This window comes from Sus scrofa, chromosome 12, assembly GCF_054392235.1.
Source record: "Sus scrofa isolate SSC_HxYL_T2T_F1_AM1 chromosome 12, Sscrofa_HxYL_maternal_Yorkshire_Landrace_v2.0, whole genome shotgun sequence".
NCBI classification, from domain to species: Eukaryota; Metazoa; Chordata; class Mammalia; order Artiodactyla; family Suidae; genus Sus; species Sus scrofa.
The window spans coordinates 48,124,086-48,149,568 of record NC_139394.1 but is presented as its reverse complement, the minus strand read 5'-3'; the positions used below and the strand labels follow the sequence as shown (position 1 = coordinate 48,149,568).

Here is a 25,483-nt window from a genome sequence, read left to right as displayed (position 1 = left end):
AAGACAGATCTCCGGGGTGGTTTTTTTTTCGATGAGATTACAGTTCACCATCCACTTTTGCCATATTTACACACACACACACACACACTCATAGTGCTACATTGTACAGATGTACTCCCCCTAATTCCCTCCCTCCCAGCAGCCCCCCTCCCCAGTGAGGGGGATTTATTTTCCTCGGTTGTGGTGTCAGTCATGCTGAAATCCATGTTCATATGACCTGACCACCAGAGCATTTGCCCCACGAAGCCATTTGTTTTCTTTGGATTTTGTCTTGGTCTATGCAAAAATTTATTTTTATTTATTTGTTTATTTATTTATGCTTTTTAGGGCTGCACCTGGGGCATACAAAGGTTTCCAGGCTAGGGGTCTAATCGGAGCTACAGCTGCCGGCCTATGCCCCAGCCCCAGCCACACCAGATCCGAGCCACATCTGCAACCTACACCACAGCTCACGTCAACGCTGGATCATTAACCCACTGAGCAAGGCCAGGGATCGAACCCACAACCTCATGGTTCCTAGTCGGATTCGTTTCCCCTGCCCCATGATGGGAATTACAATACATTTTAAAATGCATAGGAAATTCCTTATACAATTTACTATCTAGGTGTCTATCATCTACCTATCTATCCATATAATCTGTACATGTATTTTTCTGTGATGAAGATAAAAATAATTTGAAAGCCCAAATTAAAAAAAATAAATTTAAAAAAATGGAGATTGTTTTAAAAGCCATTCTTTGAAGGTGGTTTTGAGGGTTACAGGAGACAACAAATGTGAAATACTTAGCCTAGGAGGTCCTGTTGTGGCTCAGTGGGTTAAGAACCCAACTAGTATCCATGAGGATGCAGGTTCAGCCTCTGGCCTTGATCACTGGGTTAAGGATCCAGCATTACTGCAAGCTGTGGCAGAGGTTGCAGATGCAGCTCAGATCTTGAGTTGCTATGGCTGTGGCGTAGGGCGGCAGCTGCAGCTCTGACCCCTAGCCTAGGAACGTCCATATGCTGCAGGTGTGGCCCTAAAAAGAAGAAGAAAAAAAAAAAAAAAAGTCTTAGCGCAATGCCTGGTACATGGCTAGTGCTCAGCCTGGTAGCCAGCCTTCAAGATGAACCCAAGGATTCTCATGCCTACATGCGGTCTTTTCCCACAGCTAGGACTACAGAAACGACAGGCCGGGACTTCCGAGGCAGGTCAGAAACGACATTTCGCAGCTTCCTCCTTGCTGTCTTTCGCAGATCCCTTGCTGTGGTGGAAGCCAGCTGCTACATCATGAGGTCAAAATTCAGAGAGTCCACGGAGAGGCCCACAGTAGGGGAACTGAGGCCTCCGGCCAGCAGCTGTGTGCAGGGCCATCTTGAAGCAGATCCTCCAGCTCCAGTTAAGTCCTCAGAGGACTGCAGCCCTGGCTGGGATCTTGACTCCAACCTCATGGGAGATCCCAAGCCAGACCCACTCTTGCCCGCCTCTCCTAAGCTCCTGCCTCCCAGCAACTGCATGAGGTAATAACTGTTTATTGTTTTAGGCTGCCACGTTTTGCAGTAACTCGTATGCAGCAATAGATGAACAAAATGCCCAATAAATCTATCGTCATTATTATTATAAAGCACTTCCTAATTTTGCTGAAATCCACCTTCTCATAATCTCCACCCTCCCTTCCACTTCCGTTTTTTTCAAGCCACATAGAATATAATCTTTCTTCCTCATAGTCAAAATGTTCAGTGACTATTTTCATGCCAACCGTTTTTTTCTCCATTTATTTATTTTTATTGAAGTATAGTCGGTTTACAATGTTATGTTAGTTTTGAGTGCACGGCAAAGTGATTCCGTTGTACATATATATTCATTTTCAGATTCTTTCCCCTTACAGGTTATTACAAAATATTGAGTATAGTTCCCAGTAGGTCCTTGTTGGTGAGCTATTTTATAGACAGGAGTGTGTATCTGTTAATCCCAAACTCCTAATTTATCCCTCCTCTCCTTTTCCCTTTGGTAACCATAAATTCGTTTTCAAAGTCTGTGGGGCCACTTCTGTTTTGTGTATGAATTCATTTGTATCTTTTTTTTTTTTTTTTTTTTTTTAGATTCCACATCTAAGCAATATCCTATGATATTTGTCATTGTCTGGCTTACTTCACTTAGCGTGATAATCTCTAGTTCCATCCTTGTTGCTATGTACATTCTTGCCAACGATTTAATTCATCAGACCTTTGCTGAAGAACAGTCACTGTGCCAGGCACTAGGGTTGCAGAGATAAGTAGGGCAGGGACTCTGCTCAGCCAGTGTCCCTGCAGGTGAGAGGCGCTGTCATGGAGGGACCTGGCTCCCAGATGCAGGAGGAGGGGGTGCCCACGGAGGCATGACTGCTTTGACTCAGACAGCTGAGGGCAAGCTTCTCAGAGGAAGCGGTGGGAGCAGAGGCCTAAGGGATGAGTAGGAGTTCACCAGGCAGACGTAAGGAGAAGGGCTTCCACGCAGAAGGTGCAGACAGCAGCCCCCCCTCCCCTCCCCCTTCCACCTAAGCCCCTTCTCCTCCTGGGTGCTCACCTCCGTCTTTGGCACAGTCTTGAGTCCCACCCCACCCCCCAGTCTTAGTAATTCCCCTCAGGACACACCCTTTCCCTCCACACCATGGGGCATCCAGACAGAGCCAAACCTCCTCCAGGGTGGTCTGACCAGCATGGGGTAGAGTCAGCCATGCCCTTTCTTTTTCTGGAAGTTCCACTGGGTCCAGGCCTGCCTGAGGTTTTCTTGGCACCCACATCCTCCAGCTGACTCACGCTGGGCCTATAGGCGTCTGGAGTGCGAAGTCGCTTTTCACACGTGCTTCTGTTAAACCACGTCTCCCTCAGCTCTGTGCTTCTGCTGTTGTTTTGTTTTTACACTCTTTCATGGGTATTTTGAAATTCGATAATTTGATCTACACAAACTGCTAATCTTGGCTCCCAGTTGGCAGGGGCCACGTGGAAGCGGACTGGGCCACAAAAACTCACTTGGGAACACGCCCTGGAAACAGAAACCCTCTGTCATTCTAAGGCCATTGTGGTTAGGGGTGATTCAGACTCACTGCAGCTCCAGCCAGCCTTCAAAGATCTCACCGGATAAGAGGCTGTCTCGGATTTGGAGATGCCTTCCATGAGGGCAAGGCCCCGGGGGGCGGGGGGCTGTGAAGCTTTATAGGAGCAGAGCGCAGCCGGAAGGAAATTGGAAGGGGATGTTTGCCTGGTTCCCCACGCTTCCCACCTTCCCCGGACAGGGAGAATCGGGCCATTGTCTAGGTGGAACGCTTGGCTTGTTGATCTTCTTAGGCCCAGCTTGGAACAAGGTTTCACTCAGTTTTTCTTCTACCCCAAAAACGACCACAGGAAGGGGCTGACCTGCCTTTGGCAAGTGTTCAGTCCACGTTCTCCTTCTCCGTTCCTCTGCCTCTTTCCCCAACCACTGGCTTCTAACGGAAAATAAGACGAGCAAGCTTCCCCTTTGGCCCCATCACAAGCAGTGCTCAGTCATTCATTCATTCAACTAGTATTTATTGAGTAACTACTATATGCCATTGTTTGAGGTGCTGGCGATCTAATGGGAAAGACACCTGGTGTCAAAAGGTTGCAGTTCTGGGAGGAATCTCAGCAGATAAGAGGCAACACAGAGGAGATGGGAGCGCATAAAAGAGGCATTTAACCCGGATTGGGATGAATTAGAAAAGTCTTCAAGGAGAGGAGACGTATAGGCTGATCTTAAAGGTAGAGCTAAATACCATGGAAGATAATCATTACTATTATAGCTTTTATGAAGCATCTGCTCTGTGCCAGGCCCTGTGTTAAAATCTTTACATATATGTTATTTCTTGTTAGTCCTCACAACACCACTGAGCAGTTGCTACTATAATTATTCCAGCTTTATGAATGAGGAAAGTGAGTTTTCAGAAAGTCAATTTGCTCAGTTTTACAGAGAATAAGTGGGTATAATGAGATTTTTTTTTTTTTTTTTTTTTTTTTTTTTGTCTTTTGTTGTTGTTGTTACTATTTCTTGGGCCGCTCCCGCGGCATTATTGTTGTTGTTGCTATTGCTTGGGCCGCTCCCGCGGCATATGGAGGTTCCCAGGCTAGGGGTTGAATTGGAGCTGTAGCCACCGGCCTACGCCAGAGCCACAGCAACGCGGGATCCGAGCCGCGTCTGCGGCCTACACCACAGCTCACGGCAACGCCGGATCGTCAACCCACTGAGCAAGGGCAGGGACCGAACCTGCAACCTCATGGTTCCTAGTCGGATTCGTTAACCACTGCGCCACGACGGGAACTCCGGTATAATGAGATTTTTGATTTAGATTTCTCTGATTCTGGAGCTCATTCTTTCACCCAGGGCTGCTGTGTATAGTTGTACAAGTTGTATACTGCACAATTCCAGTGCAGTGCTCTTAATAGATGTACCAGGCATGGGAAAGATATCCAGGCAGAAAGAGGCTCCTTTATGAGAAAACAACCCAGATTTGGTAACTGGTTCTGCATCACAGCTGTGTCGGGGCTAAAAGAACTTGAAGATGGGCAGCTCCTTTGCACCCCCTGTGACTGCTTCCGGAACTGGCTACTAGCAGCTTGGAGGAGCTCCTGGAACTTTGTGTGTGGTATGGAGACCCAATCCTTCCTTCTCACAGAGCAGTGGAGCTCTCTGCAGGAGGTGACATGGATGTGCCTAGGTCCCCTCCAAGCCGTTGGCCACACAGACTCTCAGGTTCATAGGATGCAAATACTCTCAGGTCTTCAAACTTCTCAGTGTCCTACAAATGGTCAACCAGCTTCTTATACTTGGCACCAAATATAACCTGATAAACAAATCAGGTCAATAAATAATCAAGCCCCTTCAGCTCCTTTCTAGAAGGAATTCCAGTGGCAACAAGCAGTCCCAGGAACTGGGCGCATCTCTGGGGTGAACCCTGCAGGATGTTGGGCACTCTGAAAACATGATTCCCGCCACGAGGCAGGCGTTATCATCACCCTCCACTGCGCTAATGCGCAAACTGAGGTTCTGAGATGTTGAGCTATTTACTCAATGTTGTATGTCTCAGAGGCAGTCACGATTCTTAGCAAACCTCTCTGAAGCCACAACCCACATGCGTCTATCCTGTCATCAGCCCTCAAAAGGCATCCAGAAGAAAGCAGGGAACATCTTGGATGGTTCCTAAAGTACCTGGGGACATTTATGTGGTGAGGTCTCTCTCTACTTTTTTCCCCCACAGATCTTTCTAGAACTGGTGTTATCATTCTAAAGCTTAGGGATCCTTCTCAGGCAGAGAGACCGTTTTTAGCCATGATTCCACCACAGGGCCTTTTCTTTCTATGCCACAGTCTGGTGCTGGGGGAGAGTAAAATGCATTGTTAAACCTTTCTCTGGAATTGGCTTGCCCCCCTAGGGCTCTTTTTGTAAAAATAATTTCCTATATCAAGTAGAATTCTTCACTGTATCTGACTCTGACTAACTTAAGGCCGGGGTGGGGAACAGGACATTTGTTGGAAAGATATGGGGTCAGTAAGAATATGTAAAAATACTGTAGGAGTTCCCATCATGGCTCAGTGGAAACCAATCTGACTAGCATCCATGGCCTGGCTCAGTGTGGTGTAGGTCGCAGACATGGCTCTGATCCCACATTGCTGTGGCTGCGGCATAGGCTGGTAGCTATAGTTCCAATTTGACCCCTAGCCTGGGAACCTCCATGCACGGTGGGTGTGGCCCTAAAAATAAATAAGTAAATAAATAAATACTGTAATAGAAATTCCCATCATGGCTCGGCGGTAAGGAACCTGACTAGTATCCAGGAGGCCGAAAGTTCGATCCCTGGCCTCGCTCAGTGGGTGAAGAATCTGACATGGCTGTGGCTGTGGCTGTGGTGTAGGCCAGCAGCTGCAGCTCCCATTCCATCCCTAGCCTGGGAACTTCCACATGCCACAGGTGCACCCCTAAAAATTCAAAAAACAAACAAACAAACAAACAAACCCAAACAAGGAGCAGCCAGACATCCTGCGCCCCCTGAGGCTGAGGTGATGCAGTACGACAGACACTGCTTCACGTCTGAGGTAATCTTTCCCCAAACAGTTAACCTGAATCTAGTTAAGCCTTTAGGTCCACTTAGGGGGATGCAAGAGACAGAGGAACAAGCTCTGTGACACCACAGGGAAAGAAGCCAACAAATCCAGAACCTGAGGCATTCTAGAAGACAGCTGGCGTGACCTCTTCAGAAAAGCCAAGGTTGTAGATGTTTGACCATGCAGAAGAGCAGAAAACAGAAGAATTAGGCGCTAAAAGGAGTCATGACAGGGCCCTTTTCTGATCTCAATTTCTAGTCTTTTCTCAGCTGGAGATCGGGAAAATTCTCAGTCGGGGTAAGTGAGGAAAACGTCTTGTCTTTCCCTGTTCTGGTTTGTGTCGTGTGTTGTTTCTTCTGTATCCTACATGGCCATGGCTAATATTGGAATGTTTCTCCCTTCGATCAGGGCTTTTTATTTTCTCTGCAGAGAGTTTTGTCTGCAGCTGGCTTTGTCCTCTGTAGGTTGCAGACTCGGCTTGGATCCCGAGTTGCTGTGGCTCTGGCGTAGGCCGGTGGCTACAGCTCTGATTCGATCTCTAGGCTGGGAACCTCTATATGCTGCAGGAGCAGCCCTAGAAAAGGCAAAAAAATGAAAAAAAAAAAAAAAAAAAGATGCCAAATGACTCAGCCACCAAGAGAAATCATGTTTTTGTTTTGTTTTGTTTTGTTGTTTTTTGTCCTTTTAGGGCCACACTCGTGGCATATGGAGGTTCTCAGGCTAGGGGCCTAATCAGAGCCGTTGCCTCCAGCCTACGCCACAGCCACAGCAACGCCAGATTCTTAACCCACTGAGCAAGGCCAGGGATTGAATCCACAACCTCATGGCTCCTAGTCGGATTCATTTTTTTTTTTTTTTTTTTTTTTGCACCACAACAGGAACTCTGAGAAATCACGTTTTAATGGATTTCTTTTTCTTCTTATGACTGCACCTCAGCATATGGAAGTTCCTAGGGCAAGGGTCGAATCAGAGCTGCAGCTGCCAGCCTACACCACAGCCACAGCAACACGGGCTCAGAGCGACCTCTGAGACCTACACCACAGTTTGTGCTAATGATGGATCCTTAAACCATTGAGCGAGGCTAGGGATTGAACCCATCCCTGCCAACACTATATCGGGTTCTTAATCCACTGAGCCACGACGGGAACTCCTTAATGGAATTTTTTTTTTTTTTTTTTTTTTTTGGTCTTTTTAGGGCCACACCTGAGGCACATGGAGGTTCCCAGACTGGTTCAATCGGAGCTACAGCTGCCAGCCTACACCACAGTCATATCAATGCAGGATCCGAGCCGAGTCTGTGACCTACACACAGCTCAGGGCAATGCCAGATTCTTAATCCAATGAGCGAGGCCAGGGATCGAACCTGCAACCTCATGGTTCCTAGTTGGATTTATTTCCATTATGCCACAACGGGAACTCCTTTAATGGAATATTTTTACAAACCAAAATTAAGGCCATGATGAGCAAAATAGCAGAAGTCCAAATAAAGATCCTGCATTTGTACAGCGCTGTCTCATTCATCTCACCCTAATCTCGTCCTCCCCATATTTTATTTACGGCTCTTTTACCAGGGACTGTCAGCCTGGACTGCATTCACTCAAAAACCGTGAAGAACACAGCCCCGGATCATCACTGAGAAGTCCTATGCACACCTGGGCAACCAGTTCTACACCAACAGACATGTGTGCAAGAAGATCGCCGTTATTCCCAGCAAAGCTCTGCAGGGAGACAGCAGGCAATGTCATGCATCTGATAGAAGGGGATGCAGAGGTCCTGTGAGTGGTGTCTCCAGCCAGCAGCAGGAGGAGAGAGCAAGGAGAGATCATTACAGGAGTTCCCATCATGGTGCAGCGGAAACAAATCCGACTAGGAACCATGAGGTTGCGGGTTCGATCCCTAGCCTTGCTCAGTGGGTTAAAGATCCTGCGTTGCCATGAGCTGTGGTGTAGGTCGCAGACGTGGCTCGGATCTGGCATGGCTGTGGCTGTGGTTGTGGTGTAGGCCAGCAGCTGTAGCTCCAATTAGACCCCTAGCCTGGGAACCTCCATATGCTGTGAGTACAGCCCTAAAAAGCAAAAAAAAAGAAGAGGTCATTACTTTCCTGAGGTCTCAGCCTGGAGCAGGAAAGCACTGATGTCGATCCAGACACTAGGAAAGGCTGAGACTCTTGGGCTCTTGCAGTCTGTCCAACCTGCAGGTTACTCAGCCCACATTTGGGATGAATTTCACACCACCACATGGCCGTTTGAATCTTTCTGCTGTGCTCTAATATTTTCAGTAAACCTTGGACAACAATAGTGACAACAACAAAAACTTTATTTACAAAAACAGACAGCTGTCCTTTGGTCTGCAGTATGCCAATTTGATTTTTTTAAATATTGCATTGAAATATGATTTCCTTTGAGTACTAAGCTTTCCAGAGCCACTTTCACTCGCCTCACCCTTGCCCCTGCCCTGCTAAGAGCACATGTGCCCTTGGAATGGATACTGGCTCAGAAAACCCAGCATCTATAAATAACCCTTTTGGGGGAATAATCAAGAAAGAAAGAAAGAGAGAGCGAGAGAGAGGGAGGGAGGGAGGAAGGAAGAAAGAAAGGAAGGAATGTATACTATTGGGAATATTGCTGTTTTTACATGATAATGGCATTGTAGCTATGCTATATTTTGAAGATCGCTCAGCAAAAAGTACATCTTTTAGGAGTTTCCTTGTGGCGCAGTGGGTTAAGGATATGGTGTTGTCAATGTAGCAGCTTGGGTTGCTGCTGTGGCACAGGTTCAATCCCTGGCCCAGGAATTTCCACATGTTATGGGCTCAGCCAAAAAAGTGCAACATATATATAACAAATAGGATGTTAACCTGGTTTGATTTTAGTGGTGGCTATATGGGTGTTCACTGTACTATTACTCCAAGTTTCCAAAATGTTTGACAATTTCATGATAAGAGGTTTTTATAAAATCCTGCACAAGCCAAACTTTTATAATATAAAAGACTGAAGAGTCTCTGGAGAAGGCTGATTGCCCCATGCTGGGGAGGGCCACAGAGGCACCTCATTTGCCTTGAAACTCACCCAACTCATTTCAGTGTCTCCTCTTCCACCTTAACTGCTGCCTGTCCTTTCTCCAGACCTCTAGGAATTGGGGGTAATGGCTCCATAAAGTTTCACCTTAGCTTGAAATCCAGAATTTCATTGGATACATTCCAAATTAAGAACTGTCATTTCACCCACTCCTCTGTTGTCTTGCTTCTCTTGCTATTTTCCGGGGGTATCCAATGCTAAACAGGTGAGCCTCACATCAGACCCAGAAAATAGAGGAAAGTGTGATCTGTGTTATTACAGAAGGCAGGGGCTGTCACAAGTGGGCCTCTGAACAGCAGCAGCAGCATCCCTGGGATCTGGTGACAACTCCTGGGTTCCTGCCTCGGACCTGCCAAATCTGAAAGTGCGGGCTGCAGTCCTGCAATCTGTTTGAAGAAGTACACAAGGTAATTCTGACATATGCTCGCCTTTGAAAACTACTGACACAAAGACATGCAAAAATGCTTATGAATAGTCTTCTTAAATCTGGTTCTTGGTAGACTCAATAGACATTAGATTTGGATAGCCACGCTGAACAGTTCTTGGGTAGCATTCACAAGCGTGTGATTCTGCAGAAGAGGTTCCATGACAACGTGCTCAGAAGCTACAGGCAAGCGTTTCCGAAAAATGCTCGTGTCACTTTAAGGAGCCACTCTCAGGGCAGGTGGACCCAAGATGGTGTTGCCAAATCTGTGGTTTCTTCTGACCTTGAGTGTCTTTTCTGCCTGGTTGTATATTTCAGAGAGTCGGGACGGCTGTAATGTAGGTGTCTTATTATAGCCATTTTCAAGTTTTTCTGAGGCCTCAAAAGATTTTATTAAAAAAAGAAAGAGAGTCAGTCCAATGAGGATGTTGGGAGCAGGCTTTGGGAATGGGATGGTGTATTTTTTATCATGTAGGGCTGCTAGTTGGCCCCTACTTCTTTTTCCAGATTAATACTGAGAAGCCTGTGGCAGCCAAAGCATGCTCTCTCTCTCTCTCTTCCTTTTTTTTTTTTTTTTTTTTTGCTTTTTAGGGCTGCACCCACAGCACATGAAGTTTCCCAGTTCAGGAATCGAATCAGAATTGCAGCTGCTGGCCTACACCACACCCACAGCAACACAGGATCCGAGCCTTGTCTGCAACCTACACCACAGATCATGGCAATGCCCGATCCTTAACCCACTGAGTGAGTCCAGGAATCGAACCCACAACCTCATGGTTCCTAGTCAGATTAGTTTCCACTGCGCCATGATGGGAACTCCCAAAGGGTGCTCTCTTGTCCCCAACCCCCAGACCACCACAGCTTCCATTTGGCTCAAAACATGGAGCTACCACTCTTCCCAGACACAGCTGGTCCAGCTGCACTGACATCACCCCTTTGTGCCTTCCCATGATCAAGGGGGAAGATAAACACAGATGTGGCAGGTGAGCAGCAGGAAGGCCAGGTGCACTGAGATTTCAGAGAGGCGGGAAGTATCCATGCTGTGCTATGTTATGATGGTAGTTTACTTAACAGTGATCAAAAGACAATTCTTATCCACCAGATCTGGGGACACACATACACACACACTCAGGTAGGAACAGTCTTTTTGTTTGTTTGTTTTGTTTTTAAGGGCCACACCTGAGGCATATTGAAGTTCCTAGGCTAGGGATCCATTTAACTGGAGCTGTAGCTGTATCTGCCTACGCCACAGCCACAGCCATGTGGGATCTGAGCTGCATCTGCGACCTACATCACAGCTCATGGCAACACTGGATCCTTAACTTGCTGAAAAAGGCCAGAGATCAAACCCAAGTCCTTATGGATGTTAGCTGGGTTCTTTACCATTGAGCCACAGTGGGAACTCCAGAACAGTCCTTTTAAACATGAAGCCTGGAGCGCCCGTCGTGGTGCAGTGGTTAACGAATCCGACTAGGAACAATGAGGTTGTGGGTTCGGTCCCTGCCCTTGCTCAGTGGGTTAAGGATCCGGCATTGCAGTGAACTGTGGTGTAGGTTGCAGATGCGGTTCGGATCCTGTGTTGCTGTGGCTCTGGTGTAGGCTGGTGGCTATGGCTCCAATTAGACCCCTGGCTTGGGAATCTCCATATGCCTCGGGAGCAGCCCAAGAAATACCAAAAAAAAAAAAAGACAAAAAAACAAAACAAAGCAAAACATGAAGCCTGGGCAGTTTCATGAATGGGCTCTTTGAAAAAAAAAAAAAGTATTGGAGTATACTTAACTTACAATGTTGTGTTAATTTCAGGTGTTCAGCAAAGTGAATCAGTTATACATATACATATATCCATTCTTTTTCAGGTTGTTTTCCCATACAATATTGAATAGACTTCACCATGCTGTGCAATAGATCCTGGTTGCTTATCTACTGAATACATAGTAGTGTGTGTATGTTAACCCCAACCTCCTAATCTATCCTTCTCCACCACGTTTCCCCTTTGGTAACCATAAGTTTGATTTTAAAATCCTTGAGTCCATTTCTGTTTTGTAAATAAGTTCATCTGCATCCTATTTTTTTATATTCCACATGTAAGTGATGTCATATGATTTTTGTCTTTGTCTGACTTACTTTACTTGGAATAATAATCCCTAGGTCCATCCATGTTGCTGCAAATGGCATTATTTTGTTCTTTTTTATGGTTAAGTAATATTCCATTGTATGTATGTACCACATCTTCTTAATCCATTCCTATGTTGATGGAATTTATGTTGCTTCCATATCTTGGCTATTGCAAATAGTGCTGCAAAGAACATTGAGGCATATATATTTTTGTGGGGTGGGGATTTTTTTTTTTTTTTGTATTTTTAGGGCTGCAACTTTAGCATATGGAGGTTCCCGGGCTAGGGGTTGAATCAGAGCTACAGCTACCAGCCTACGCCACAGCCACAGCAACACCAGATCTGAGCTGCACCTGCAACCTACACCACAGCTCACGGCAACACTGGATCCTTAACTCACTGAGTGAGGCCAGGATCCAACCCACATCCTCATGGATACCAATCATGTTCTTAACCAGCTGAGCCACAAAGGGAACTCCTATTTTATTTTTAGGGCCACACCTGAGGCATAAGAAAGTTCCCAGGCCAGGGGTTAAATCTGAACTGTAGCTGCCAACCTACATCACAGCCACAGCAATGCCAGATCCAAGCAGTGTCTGCAACCTACACTGCAGCTTTCACAGGATCTTTTAACCCACTGATTGAGGCCAGAGATTGAACCCACATCCTCATGGATGCTAGTCAGGTTTTTAACACACTGAGCCACAGCAGGAACTCCTAGAAATTTTATTATTGAGTCTGGCTCATAGACACTGGTTCTTCCCAATCTTCCATTGTAGAGATAGAGGGGCAGATAATGTCATAACAAAAGGTAATTATCTGCATGCAGTCTAGAAATAGAGAGGCGTGTGTACATTTGTCAGTTATTTAACCAATAAGATTCATGAGAGTTGTTCAAGTATTTATTGAGCTCCTATTTATAAGCCATGGTCTTCACTAAGGACGGCTTCAGTGGTAGCTAATGGGAAAAAAAAGAACTGTGTTTGAAAAAAAAAACAGACATGCTTTAGGAGAGCAAAGTGAATTCTCCAGCCTAGAAGCAGCACATTCCTCTCAAAACCATCCCCTTTCAAATGCGCTTCTGAATATTAACTAGATGACTTTCCCAGGACTTTAAGGCCAGGAAGTAGATATCCTGTAAGTGTGGTTATTGTGACTCACTTCCCAGATTCTTGGCTTCTGTGAAAAATTAGATTTCTAAACCTGCGATGATGGAAACCCCGATCCACTGCTGATATTTGACCCTACCAAGAGGCCTACTCTATGTAGATACGTGCACAACCTACATACTTTTGACCACGTCCTGTGTCCCAGCCACTGGGCGAGTCACAGGGAAGGCAACAGTGAATGAAGGAGGACAACCCCCGCTCCCTTGGTGCTTCCTCTGTGGTGGGGAAGGGAGTGATTCACCGAAGAATTACGTACACGGTCATGCAGTGGCAAATTGTGATAAGTGCACTGTAGGAAAATGTAGGGATCTAGGAGGTCATGTGCCAGGGGGCACTAACCAAGCCTAGGTGGCTGGGGGAGGTTTTCATGGGTAAGATCCCATTCGGTTTATGATCTTAAGGATGAGTAGTGCTTGAAGTGAAGAAGGGAGGAAGGAGCAGACGAGGCAGAAAGAAGTACACAGATAAAGGTCCTACATGGGAGGGAGCAAGGGCCTAGGTACCCACCTCCTAAGGGACCGTGGGGAACATATGGGATAATACCTATAATCTTCAATAAATATAAGCTGATTGAATAACTAATAATGTTAATAAAAATGAACAAATTAAGCCCTTATTATGTTGTAGGAATTTTGTCATGGTTAATTAAGGTTAATTAACACTAGCTGGGGGAGTTCCCTGGTAGCTCAGTGGGTTAAGGATCTGGCATTGTCACTGCTGTGGCTATGATGTGGATTTGATCCCTGGCCTGGAAATTTCCATATGCCACAGGTACAGCCAAAACAACAACAACAACAACACCCAAAAAGCAATTTATATATATATATATATATATATATATATATATATATATATGATTTTTATTTTTTCTATTGTAGTTGGTTTACAGTGTTCTGTCAATTTTCTATTGTACAGTAAAGGGACCCAGTCACCATGCACATATACATTCTTTTTTCTCACATCATCTTCCATCATGCTCATCATAAGGGACTAGGTATAGTTCCCAGTGCTATACAGCAGGACCTCATTGCTTATCCATTCCAAAGGCAATGGTTTGCATCTATTAACCCCAGATTCCCAATCCACCCACTCCCTCCCTCTCCCCCTTGGCAGCCACAAGTCTGTTCTCCAAGTCCCTGAGTTTCTTTTCTGTGGAAAGGTTTATTTGTGCCATATATTAGATTCCAGATATAAGTGATGTCACATGGTACTTGTCTTTCTCTGTCTGACTTACGATACTTAGTATGAGAGTCTCTAGTTCCATCCATGTTGCTGCAAATAGCATTATTTTTTTTCTTTTTATGGCTGAATAGTATTCCATTGTGTATATATACCACATCTTCTTAATCCACTCATCTGTCAATGGACATTTAGGTTTTTCCATGTCTTGGCTATTGTGAATAGTGCTGCAATGAACATACAGGCGCATGTGTCTTTTTCAAGGAAAGTTTTGTCTGGATATAGGCCCAAGAGTGGGATTTCTGGGTCATATGGTAGTTTGATATTTAGTTTTCTGAGGTACCTCCATACTGTTTTCCATAGTGCACTTTGAACAAGAATATTCTGTGATGGAGTTCCCGTTGTGGCTCAGCAATAAGAAACCTGACTAGGATCCCAAAGAATGGGGGTTCCATCCCTGGCCTCATTCAGTGGGTTAAGGATCCAGTGTTGCCTCGGCTATGGCATAGGTCGAAGCTGCAGCTCAGATTCAGTTCCTGGCCCGGGAACATCCATATGCCGTAGGTGTGGCCCAAAAAGGAGAGAAAAAGGGAGAAATCGTTTGGTGATTTGAGGAGTGTGACATTACTCTAGACAGGATTCGGAGATCTGGAGAGGTGAGAGTGGATGACAGATAACTAAAGCAAATAAGGCTTCTGGAGGACTTATACTCACAGAGACTGTGATGTGCATTTTACCTGCTCTTAACCACCACGAGAGTCTGTGGAACATGCACCCTGTTGGGCCCACCTGTCAAAGGTCATTTGGCTGGCAAGTGGCCAAGCTGGGACTTGAATCGTCCTTCTGGCTTCAGAGTCCAGGCCAGAGTAGATGTGCCTGGGCTGCAGGGAGTCTCGATTAACTACTGGTGTTTATTGGAGACACACAGAGGCACAGTCGGTTAATTACTACTTCTAACAGTCTGTGCATTAAATACTTTCTCCTTTACCTTTGCTCTGGGCTCCCACTTAGAGAATCTGTGCATCCTTAAGGACAATCTGCTTGTTTCCATTTGGACAGCTTGGCGAGGAAGAGCACTAACTCCTGGAAAGCTCCTGCTCACAGCCAAGGTGAGCCAAGTGAAAAGTCGGTTCCATTTTCCCCGGAGTGACAGTTCATTTAATTCCAGCAATAAACTGGCTTCCAGGAAGAAAGGGCTGTTTAAAGGTCTCTGTCAATTACAGAGTGATTATGAAATTCATGATATGACTAATCCAGTGGTTGAACCTATGATTATCTGACATAATCCAAGAATATAAGTGTACCAGGCTCTCTGCCTCCCATTAAAGAGAAGTCAGTTTGTGTCTGTGTGACATTACATTTGACTTCTCTCCTTTCCTAGATCTCTTCTCTCAGTGAAAGAGAGTAAATGTTTATCAAATAGTTTCTGAATTAAACTCAGATGTATAAAAACTATTTTTCAAGGATGGCTCAAGGCCTGGAAATTCCAATGTGTTGCTTTATACAAATTGAAGCACCATAAAGGCCTTTGACCCTGAAGACGTCCTTTTAGTGATTTGCATATCCCTGACAACAATTAGACCCAAGGCCACCATGACAAGCCTGTAACTTCCTGGAAAACACCTTCTTCATTTACTTTTGAACATTTTAAAATTTCTTTTCTCTTAGGAATGCTCTGTAAATGGAACTAAAACCCGTTTGCAACAAGCACTTATAAACACATCAGCTTTTCAAAACAGGAGGCAAAAAGTTATTGCCTAATCTCTGAGGTCCCTGACATCGTTTTTGGAGAGAAACCTAACAATCTGTGAAAGCTTGGCACCTCTTGGCCCCTTTCAGAGAAAAATGTGGTTCCTATCCGCTGGCGGCTGTGTTTTGGGTCCTGTGGCCCCATTTCCCTGGCCAAAGCTGATTGGACCAAGGATTGGCGCCTGATTCAAAAGCTGTCTTCTATAGGCCAGACAGCAGCCAATGAGATGTATTGATACACAGAAAAGGAGGACCTTCCGCAGCATGGTGTCTGGCTGACGCTGTGGTCTGAGGGAGAGAGTGAGGTGATTAGAAAAAAAGAGGAAGTAGAGACAGTTCATGATACAGGTGAAAGTCTAGCGTTTCAGGGAGTTCCCCGTCATGCCGCAGCAGAACCGAATCCGACTAGGAACCAAGAGGTTGTGGGTTCAATCCCTGGCCTTGCTCAGTGGGTTAAGGATACTGTGTTGCCGTGAGCTGTGGTGTAGGTCACAGACACGGCTTGGATCCCGCCGCTGCTGTGGCTCTGGCGTAGGCCAGCGGCTATACTCCGATTAGACCCCCTAGCCTGGGAACCTGCATATGCCACAGGAGCAGCCTAAGAAGACAAAAGACACACAAAAAAAGTCTAGTGTTTCAAGCAAAAGACACCTGTTGCTAAGAGGCCAGCAAGATAACCAGGTATCTATGTTGTATCCCAAATACAAGTTTTTCTTGATTTCCAATTCTCTCACTTACCTCTCCATGTGATCTTACATAAGCCCCCACTGACCAAGGAAACATAAGAACTCTTTCTTGTCCCAGCCATATATGTCCACGTCCTAATCCCCAGAACCTGTGAATGTTACTTTACAGGGTAAAAGGGACCTTGAAGATGTGATTACATTAGAGATTTTGAAATGGACAAACTCTCCCAGATTATCTAGTTGGGCCCAATGTAATCCTAAGAGTCCTCTTAAGAAGGAAGCAGGAGGGTCTGGAGTCGGTGGTGGAGGTTGTGACCACACAAACAAGACGTTAAAGTGATGTGTGAAAGAGGCCAGGAGGCAAAGAATGTAGGCATCCGGGAAAAGCTGAAAAAAGCAAGGACATGGATTCCTCCCTGAAACTTCCAGAAGGAATGGTCCTGACACTTGGCTAAATCCCAGTGAAACTGATTTCAGACTTTGGACCTCCAGAATTACAAGATAGTAAATTTGTGTCATTTTAAATCACTAAATTTGTGACAGTTTATTATAGCAGTGATTGGAAATTAATACATGATCTCACTGAGCCAGGGGTCCAGCATTTTGTGATTTTTTTTTTTTTTTTTTTTTTGAGGAAGACAAAAACAAGTAACTTAAGCACTTGACAGTTCTTCTTAATTCAGTATTGTGGGAAGTTCCCTGATCTGCTCTGCAGAGGTTATTTCATTTTTCCAGAAGGATAAAGAGGAAAAGAATGGGAAATAAGTATTAACTGACAAGAGCATTGTCAATGCGGCCACAGATACTCAGAGAATTGCCCTAAGAACAGTGTTTGTAGGGGGAAAGAATTTTACATTATGATTTTAAAACAAGAACAAAGATGAGAAGCCTTGTAAAGTTGAAACCACACTTCGCCCAGGACCATAGGCATCACACCGTGATCGTTCATTAATTCAAAGTCTGTCTGGAGATAAATCTCAATGCTCCTGTTAATTACATCTTCCAAAGCATTCTCATCACTGTAATTGAGCACACTCCTGGGTGCCATCCTAGAAGGAAGGGCCTTACCAATCTATACAACACACAGAGCCAAGTACGTATACACCTTAATTGACTTTCCAGAACACCTTTTGGCATCTCCGCTATAATTTATCAAGAACACTTGGTCAGGTAGGTTCACCTGTCATCCTCCATAAAAACCCAAATGAGAATCCTCTTCTGGAAATCTCTAAGCCTAATTGGTTCCTTCTGCAAGTTGCTCACAAAAGGCTTTTTGCTGCTTTAGAAAATTAAGCCTTAAAAAAACAAGTTTCTATTCATGTAGTATCTTTTAGGATGAATGCATTGTGAAGACAAGGTCAAGGTTTTTTATTATTATTATTTTGCTTTTTAGGGCCACACCCAGGGCATATGGAGGTTCCCAGGCTAGGGGCTGAATTGGAGATGTAGCTGCCAGCCTGCACCACAGCCACAGCAATGCCAGATCCAAGCTTCGTCTTCGACCTACACCACAGCTCATGGCAATGCTGGATCCTTAACCCACTGAGCAAGTCCAAGGATAGAACAGGCTTCCTCATGGAAACTAGTTGGGTTCATTAACCGCTGAGCCACGACAGAAACTTCAAGGACAAGATTTTTTTGTTTGTTTTTATTCAGGTATAGTTGATTTATGATATGTTAATTTATGCTGTACAGCAAAGTGATTGTTATACATGTATGTGTATATATACATTCTTTTTTTTTGCTTTTTAGGGCCACACTCGTTGGCATATGAAGTTCCAGGCTAGAGTTTGAATCAGAGCTACAGCTGCTGGCCTGTGCAACAGCCACACCAACGCAGCATCCACGCCACATCTGTGACCTATACCACGGCCCATGGCAATGCCAAATCCTTAACCCATTGAGCAAGGCCAGGAATCGAACACCAAGACTTCCTGGTTCCTAGTCGGATGTGTTTCCACTGCACCGCAACGGGAACTCCTATATAGACATTCTTTTTCATAGTCTTTTCCATTATGGTTTATTACAGGATACTGAACATAGTTCTCTGTGTTATACAGTAGGGTCTTGTTGTTTATGCATTCTCTATGTACTAGTTTGCATTTGCTAATCCCAAACTCCCAGTCGATCCCTCCCCCACCCCATTGGACAAGGTTTTCTTACATGTTGTTCTTTATCCCTTAGTAGCCTGAATATACTTAATTAAGGAAACTTTCTGATTGTGGTAATGAGGATTATTCTGATAATGACTGTACTGATCATTTTGATAACTACTGTGTGCTTAGTTGCAGGCAACAGAATCCACTCTAGCTTGTTTTAACACAACAGGATTAGAGCAGGGTACAAGGCGCTTAAAGGATTTCTGGCAGTGCAGGGAAACAGGCTAGCATGCCACCCAGCCAGAACAGTCCCAGGAGAAATGTCCAATCATAAATAGAACTGTTCACTTGGAAACCCCATTGTGGGGTTGGACACTGGAACTTTTACCAAAGCTTCTCCACCATCATGCTTGCAAAAGGATGGATCCACCCACGTGCAACTGCCAAAACCACTTCACTGTCTTGGCGCACACGTGTATCTGCTTAGCAGAACCTGGGTCATATGCAGAACCCTAGTTATGAAAGAGTCCAGTGCTGTGGGTTTTAGAAAGGGTTGAGTGGATGTTGTGTGGACCACACCATGGCCTCTATCACACTGAGCACATCTATTTCAGGTAATTTGTATCTCAGAATGGTGGTAATTGTGAGGGTCACAGTAAGAATAATAGCATTTTTGGAAGTGCTTTCTATGTGTCCAGCACTGGGCTAAATATTTATGGATGTTATCCCATTTAATTCTCATAAAAAACCTATGAGTTAGGTATTCTTTGTACCCTTGCATTAGAAGTGAAGACATTGAGGAGTTCCCGTCGTGGCGCAGTGGTTAACGAATCCGTCTAGGAACCATGAGGTCGCGGGTTCGGTCCCTGCCCTTGCTCAGTGGGTTAACGATCTGGCGTTGCCGTGAGCTGTGGTGTAGGTTGCAGACGCGGCTCGGATCCCGCGTTGCTGTGGCTCTGGCGTAGGCCGGTGGCTACAGCTCGGATTCAACCCCTAGCCTGGGAACCTCCATATGCCGCGGGAGCGGCCCAAGAAATAGCAACGACAACAACAACAACAACAAAAGACAAAAAGACAAAAAAAAAAGAAGTGAAGACATTGAAACATAGAGTTAATGAACATGCCTCAAGTCTCATGGTCAGTAGAGTCAAGATTCAAACTCAAAATCTTTCTAAAATGAAAGTCTGTGCTTTCAACTAGCATATTAATGATTTATTGATTTATAACCCCCCTTTTTGTTTTGTTAAGGCCGCACTTGACACATAAGGAAATTCTCAGGCAAGGGGTCAAATCAGAGCTGTAGCCGCCAGCCACAACCACAGCCACAGCCACGCAAGATCCAAGCCGTGTCTGCGGCCTACACCACAGCTCATGGCAATTGGGATCCTCAACCCACTGAGTGAGGCCAGGGATCAAACCTGAATCCTCATGGATACTAGTCAGGTTCATTACCACTGAGCCATAGTGGGAACGCTAAACCATTTTTTAGTCCATCTGTGAGGACCGGCTTGACTAGATAATCTGTATTTCCTAAGTTTCAAGAAGAATTTTGCAAACGCTGGGACTCTGATACTTGTGTCACTGGAAAAAATATTAGATCTTCTGGATGTGAAAACTAAAGAAGGAGTACCTTTGACCTGTCCTGGGTTATATTACCTTTGTGTCAGATCTAAGGTGACCAACCAATCAATGATAGGAAATGCACCAAATGGAAAAGTCAGCTAAACGAACTGACTTCCAAAGAGAATGGGAAAAGCATTGCATTTCTATATCTGGTACAGCCTATATCGTTTGCTTTATTTGAATTGGGAGGAACCCTTTCAAAGACTAACCTTAACTCCAGGCAAAACATAAATGATTTTCTTTGCTTTCTTCATTTCTAAAGCCGGAGCCAGCTAGACAAGACAGGACGTATACTGTTGCACAAGGATCCCACTGCGTTTCGAGCCTCCCGGCTGAGGAGCAAGTGCAGTTAACATTCCAAGGTGAGAATTATTTCCTCATCATATGAAGCCCTGCAGCATCTCACTGTGATTACAAAGACTAAACTAACTGCAGCTTCCTTAGCATAAAGTGTACACGGTAAAAAACAAACAGAAAATTTCTCAAAAGTTATATAGCCAAACATTGCATAGTGCTTGGAACCTTTTTAATTACAGAACTGGAGACAATCTCTACAGAGCCTGCAGTTCAGTGTTTTCCTACCTCTCATTTCTAAGTTAAACGAAACAAAACAAAAAACTAAAACTCAAACCAACTCCACTGGAATCATCCTTTAATTTCCTTCTAAACTTGTGTCATCCTGTTGAACTGAGGCCCACAGGGAACAGGGCCCAGTAAATCCCTAGACCTCTTTCTGGGTCTCTGGTAAAGACACAGTTCCTCCCTCCAACTGGCTTTCTTAAAGCTAAGGTATTTTCTCTTTTGCACACAGAACACTATTTTCCAAAATGTGCTGTAGGAATCACTGTAGGGGCAGAAGGTTTATGCATAAGTAAACTTTAAATGGTATGTGAACAAATATATCTAAATGCATACATATATATTTTCGCCACATCCATGGAAGTTCCTGGGCCAGGGATCAAATGTGTGCCACAGCAGCAACTCAAGCCACTGCAGGGACAACGCCAGATCCTTAAACCACTGAGCCACAAGAAAACACCAGAACAAATATTTTTTAATTTTCACACTTTTTAGTTTAAATTTTGTATTAAGAAAAATGTATCAGGAGTTCCCGTCGTGGCGCAGTGGATAACAAATCCGACTAGGAACCATGAGGTTGCGGGTTCGGTCCCTGCCCTTGCTCAGTGGGTTAAGGATCCGGCGTTGCCGTGAGCAGAGGTGTAGGTTGCAGATGCGGCTCAGATCCTGTGTTGCTGTGGCTCTGGCGTAGGCCAGTGGCTACAGCTCCAATTCGACCCCTAGCCTGGGAACCTCCATATGCCGCGGGAGTGGCCCAAAGAAATAGCAAAAAGACAAAAAAAAAAAAAAAAAAGAAAGAAAAATGTATCACATCAAATGTGAGATTCATGGATATGATTGCTTAACCAGGCTAAGAATTTTTAAAAGAGATGAATCATAGCAAGGAACTGTGTACGTTAAGTAGCTGTTCAATAAACCAATCAAGGGCTACTTCAGTTGGCAAAAGCAAAAACTGCTCAGAAGATGGAGGTGTGGGAAGCTGTCAAAGGGAAGGGTGACTGGATTCAGGCACCTACTCTTATTATCCAGCTGGGGAGTTTTTTTTTAATTTATTTTTAATTTTTTATACAATTAAAAAATTTATACCATTTATAGTTACTACAAGATATTGGCTATATTCCCCGTGTTGTATAATACATCCTTATAGCCTGTCTTACACCCAATAATTTGTACCTCCCACTCTCTCACCCAGCTGCGGAGACCTTGAACAAATCACTTCCCCCTGGTGAACTTCAGGTTGTAAAATGAGTTCCCGTCGTGGCTCAGTGGAAACAAATCTGACTAGCATCCATGAGAACACAGGTTCAATCCCTGGCTTCACTCAATTCTTTAAGACTTTTAAAAAGCTTTAAGGGAGTTCCCGTTGTGGCTTGGTGGTTAACGCATCCGACTAGGAACCATGAGGTTGCAGGTTCGATCCCTGGCCTCGCTCAGTGGGTTAAGGATCTGGTGTTGCTGTGGCTGCGGTGTTGGCCAGCAGCTGCAGCTCCGATACAGCCCTTAGCCTGGGAACGTCCATATGCCACAGGTGCTAAAAATAAATAAATACAATACAATAAAATAAGAGGAGATAACAAGGGAAATGTTGGAAAGTGGAGGGTGTTCTTACTTCAGAAGCACAGAACCCCGCGAGGTGTCTGAGATGCTGGCTGAGGAAGAAGGATGAGGCCAACTGTCCATGCTCAGCGCCCTGAGGCCTCAGCCAGAGCAGCTTTCATTGGTTTTACATATCAGGCTTCTAATGGGAAATGGTTTGAAAACAAGGTTTCACTGACTTAAAAAAAAGTCTTAAAATGTTCTTCTTAGCCAGAAAGATCATAATACTTTCATATTTTGCATTTATAAGCTATAACTAACCAAAAAGCTAATGATATTTAAATAAGCTCAAGAAGGGAGTTCCTGATGTGGCTCAGCAGGTTCCAAACCCAACTAGTATCCATGAGGATGCAGGTTCCCTGGCCCTGCTCAGTGAGTTAAGCAGGGCTGGGGATCAGTTGCCATGAGCTGTGGTGTAGATCTCAGATGTGGCTCAGATCTGCCATTGCTGTGGCTGTGGTGTAGGCTGGCAGCTGCAGTTCTAATTGGACCCCTAGCCTGGGAACTTCCATATGCTGTGGGTGCGGCCCTAAAAAGCAAATAAATAAGCTCTACAAGAGTGAAGTTTGTTTCCAGAATTTTGGCCAAATAATACTAGATAATGTCTTTTGATCATTATGGTATATATCAGGCACTGTACTGAAGATCCCGATGTACCTTGAAAAAAATAAAATCAGGGAGTTCCCATCGTGGCACAGCAGAAACAATCCGACTGGCAACCATGAGGTTTTGGATTCAATCCCTGGCCTCGCCCGGTGGGTTAAGATCTGGCGTTGCTGTGGCTGTGGTGTAGGCCAGCAGCTGTAGCTCCGATTAGACCCCTAGCCTGGGAACCTCCATATGCTGAGGGTGCAGCCCTAAAAAGCAAATAATAATAATAATAATAATAAAATTAAAGAATAAATAAAATCGAAAACCAAACCAAACCACCACTATGAGGCAGGCTGTATAATTAACTCCATTTTATAGATGAGCACTCTGAGGCTCAGAGAGTTTACATGCTTAACTTGGGTCACCCTGTTTGTTTCCGGTCAGAATATAACCCAGGCAGGAGTTCCCGTCGTGGCGCAGTGGTTAACGAATCCGACTAGGAATCATGAGGTTGCGGGTTCGGTCCCTGCCCGTGCTCAGTGGGTTAACGATCCGGCGTTGCCGTGAGCTGAGGTGTAGGTTGCAGATGCGGCTCAGATCCTGTGTTGCTGTGGCTCTGGCGTAGGCCAGTGGCTACAGCTCCGATTCGACCCCTAGCCTGGGAACCTCCATATGCCGCGGGAGCGGCCCAAGAAATAGCAACAACAACAACAACTCTTAGCTTGAGTTACTGTTTTTTCCACAGGGGGAGCGAATGAGTGCCTTGGTCTGAGGGCCAGTATCCTGGGGGTTGCAGACCTCCAGCAGTACAGCCATCCAGGTAACTCCACTTATCTCAACTTTATACACAGCTGCTCTGAACGTTTCTAGTACCCAGCACCCATGAGCCAGTTTTCAAAGACTCTATCCATTCACCTAGTTGTCTGGCAGCCATAATCCAAGCATGCTGCTTTGGGCCAAATCATGGTGATTTTCTGTTTCCTCACGGAGCAGTCTTTGCTGTGCAGTTTCACCTGTGGTGGGGCGGGCGGGGGGGGGGGGTTTATCGGCCACTTGCAATGGAGTTCCTCGTGTTTTGAAAAAAACACTCTGGCTTCTTAGACTGGGTCCCTGCTTCATATTCTTTTTCCTCCTGGACCCCAGCCCTGGGCCTGCCTCCTGTTTGATCCGCCGTTACACCCCTGCTCCTGGCCTCAGCTGGTTCCCTCAGACCAGCGGCTGACCAGAACACAGTTTTCTCTTCTCTGTCCATTCCACCCCCATTCTGCCGCCTCTGGCAAAACAGCTGAGAATGCTTTTGAAATTTCTATAGTTTTTTTTTTTCTACTAGTAACCATGGAGGGGACATGATAGTCATCGTTTTTATTTAACAATCACCAATGCAGCGCTTGCGCCGTTACCAAACACCACGGCAAGTGCTTTCAGTAACACTTTGATTCCTCTTAACAACCCTACGAGGTTGGTATTATCACCATCCCTGTTTTACAGATGAGGAAACTGAGGCGCAGAGAGGAAGCTAGGAAACTTACCAAAGGTCTCTTAAATGACAGATTTCATATTCAAAACCAAGATGTGTAGCTCTAATTATCCAGCCTCTTACTCATCATGTGCTGATGCTTCCCAACAGAGAAGGGTTAACAAAAAATAACAAGGGAAGGTCAGAAGTCATCTTAATTCCTTTTTTTTTTTTTTTTTGGCTGCACTCACTGCATACAGAAGTTCCCAGGGATTGAGCTCACACCAGTGACAATGCCAGGTCCTTAATCCGATGAGCCACCAGGGACTCCATTCTTTTTTTTTTTTTTTTTCTTTTTATGGCCACACCTGTGGGACATGGACGTTCCCAGGCTAGGGGTTGAATTGGCGCTGCAGCTGAGGACTACACCACAGCCACAGCAATGCCAGATCCAAGTTGCCTCTGTGACCTGTGCTGCAGCTTGTGGCAATGCCAGATCTTTAACCCACTGAGCAAGGCCAGGGATCCAACCAGCATGAGCCACAATGAGAACTCCTCTTTTTTATTTTAATTGAAGTATAGTTGATTTATAATGTATTACCTTCTGGTGTATAGCACTCAGTTATAGATGTGTTTATGAAAAAGAGAACATATATTCTGTTTCAGATTCTTTTCCACTATAGTTTATTATGAGACGTTGAATACAGTTCCCTGTGCTATACAGCAGGACCTTGCTGGTTAACTATTTATACACAGTAGTCTGTAGTTTGGGATTAGCAGATGCATCTTAACTCTTTATGGTACTTCAAGACTCTCAAATGTCTCTTACAACAGTCTTTTTTTTGTTGTTGTTGTCTTTTCTAGAGCCGCTCCTGCGGCATATGGAGGTTCCCAGGCTAGGGGTTGAATCGGAGCTGTAGACGCTGGCCTATGCCATAGCCACAGCAACTCAGCATCTGAGCCACATCCTCTACCTACACCACAGCTCACGGCAATGCCAGATCCTGAACCCAATGAGCAAGGCCAGGGATTGAACCCACAACCTCATGGTTCCTAGTCGGTTCCTAAC

The 25,483-nt window shown here is 45.0% G+C and overlaps 1 long non-coding RNA gene across 1 annotated transcript in view; it reads left to right on the top strand.

Annotated features, from left to right (window-relative positions):
* The window catches only part of LOC146398268 (uncharacterized), a 139,038-nt gene extending 115,260 nt beyond the window's left edge, over window positions 1-23,778 (top strand). The window contains exons 4-8 of the long non-coding RNA XR_014821464.1: window positions 1,234-1,497; window positions 9,411-9,556; window positions 15,095-15,144; window positions 20,455-20,554; window positions 23,704-23,778. This is a non-coding gene — a long non-coding RNA (uncharacterized LOC146398268). The remainder of the gene's footprint in view (window positions 1-1,233; window positions 1,498-9,410; window positions 9,557-15,094; window positions 15,145-20,454; window positions 20,555-23,703) is intronic.
* Window positions 23,779-25,483: the final 1,705 nt, after the last annotated feature.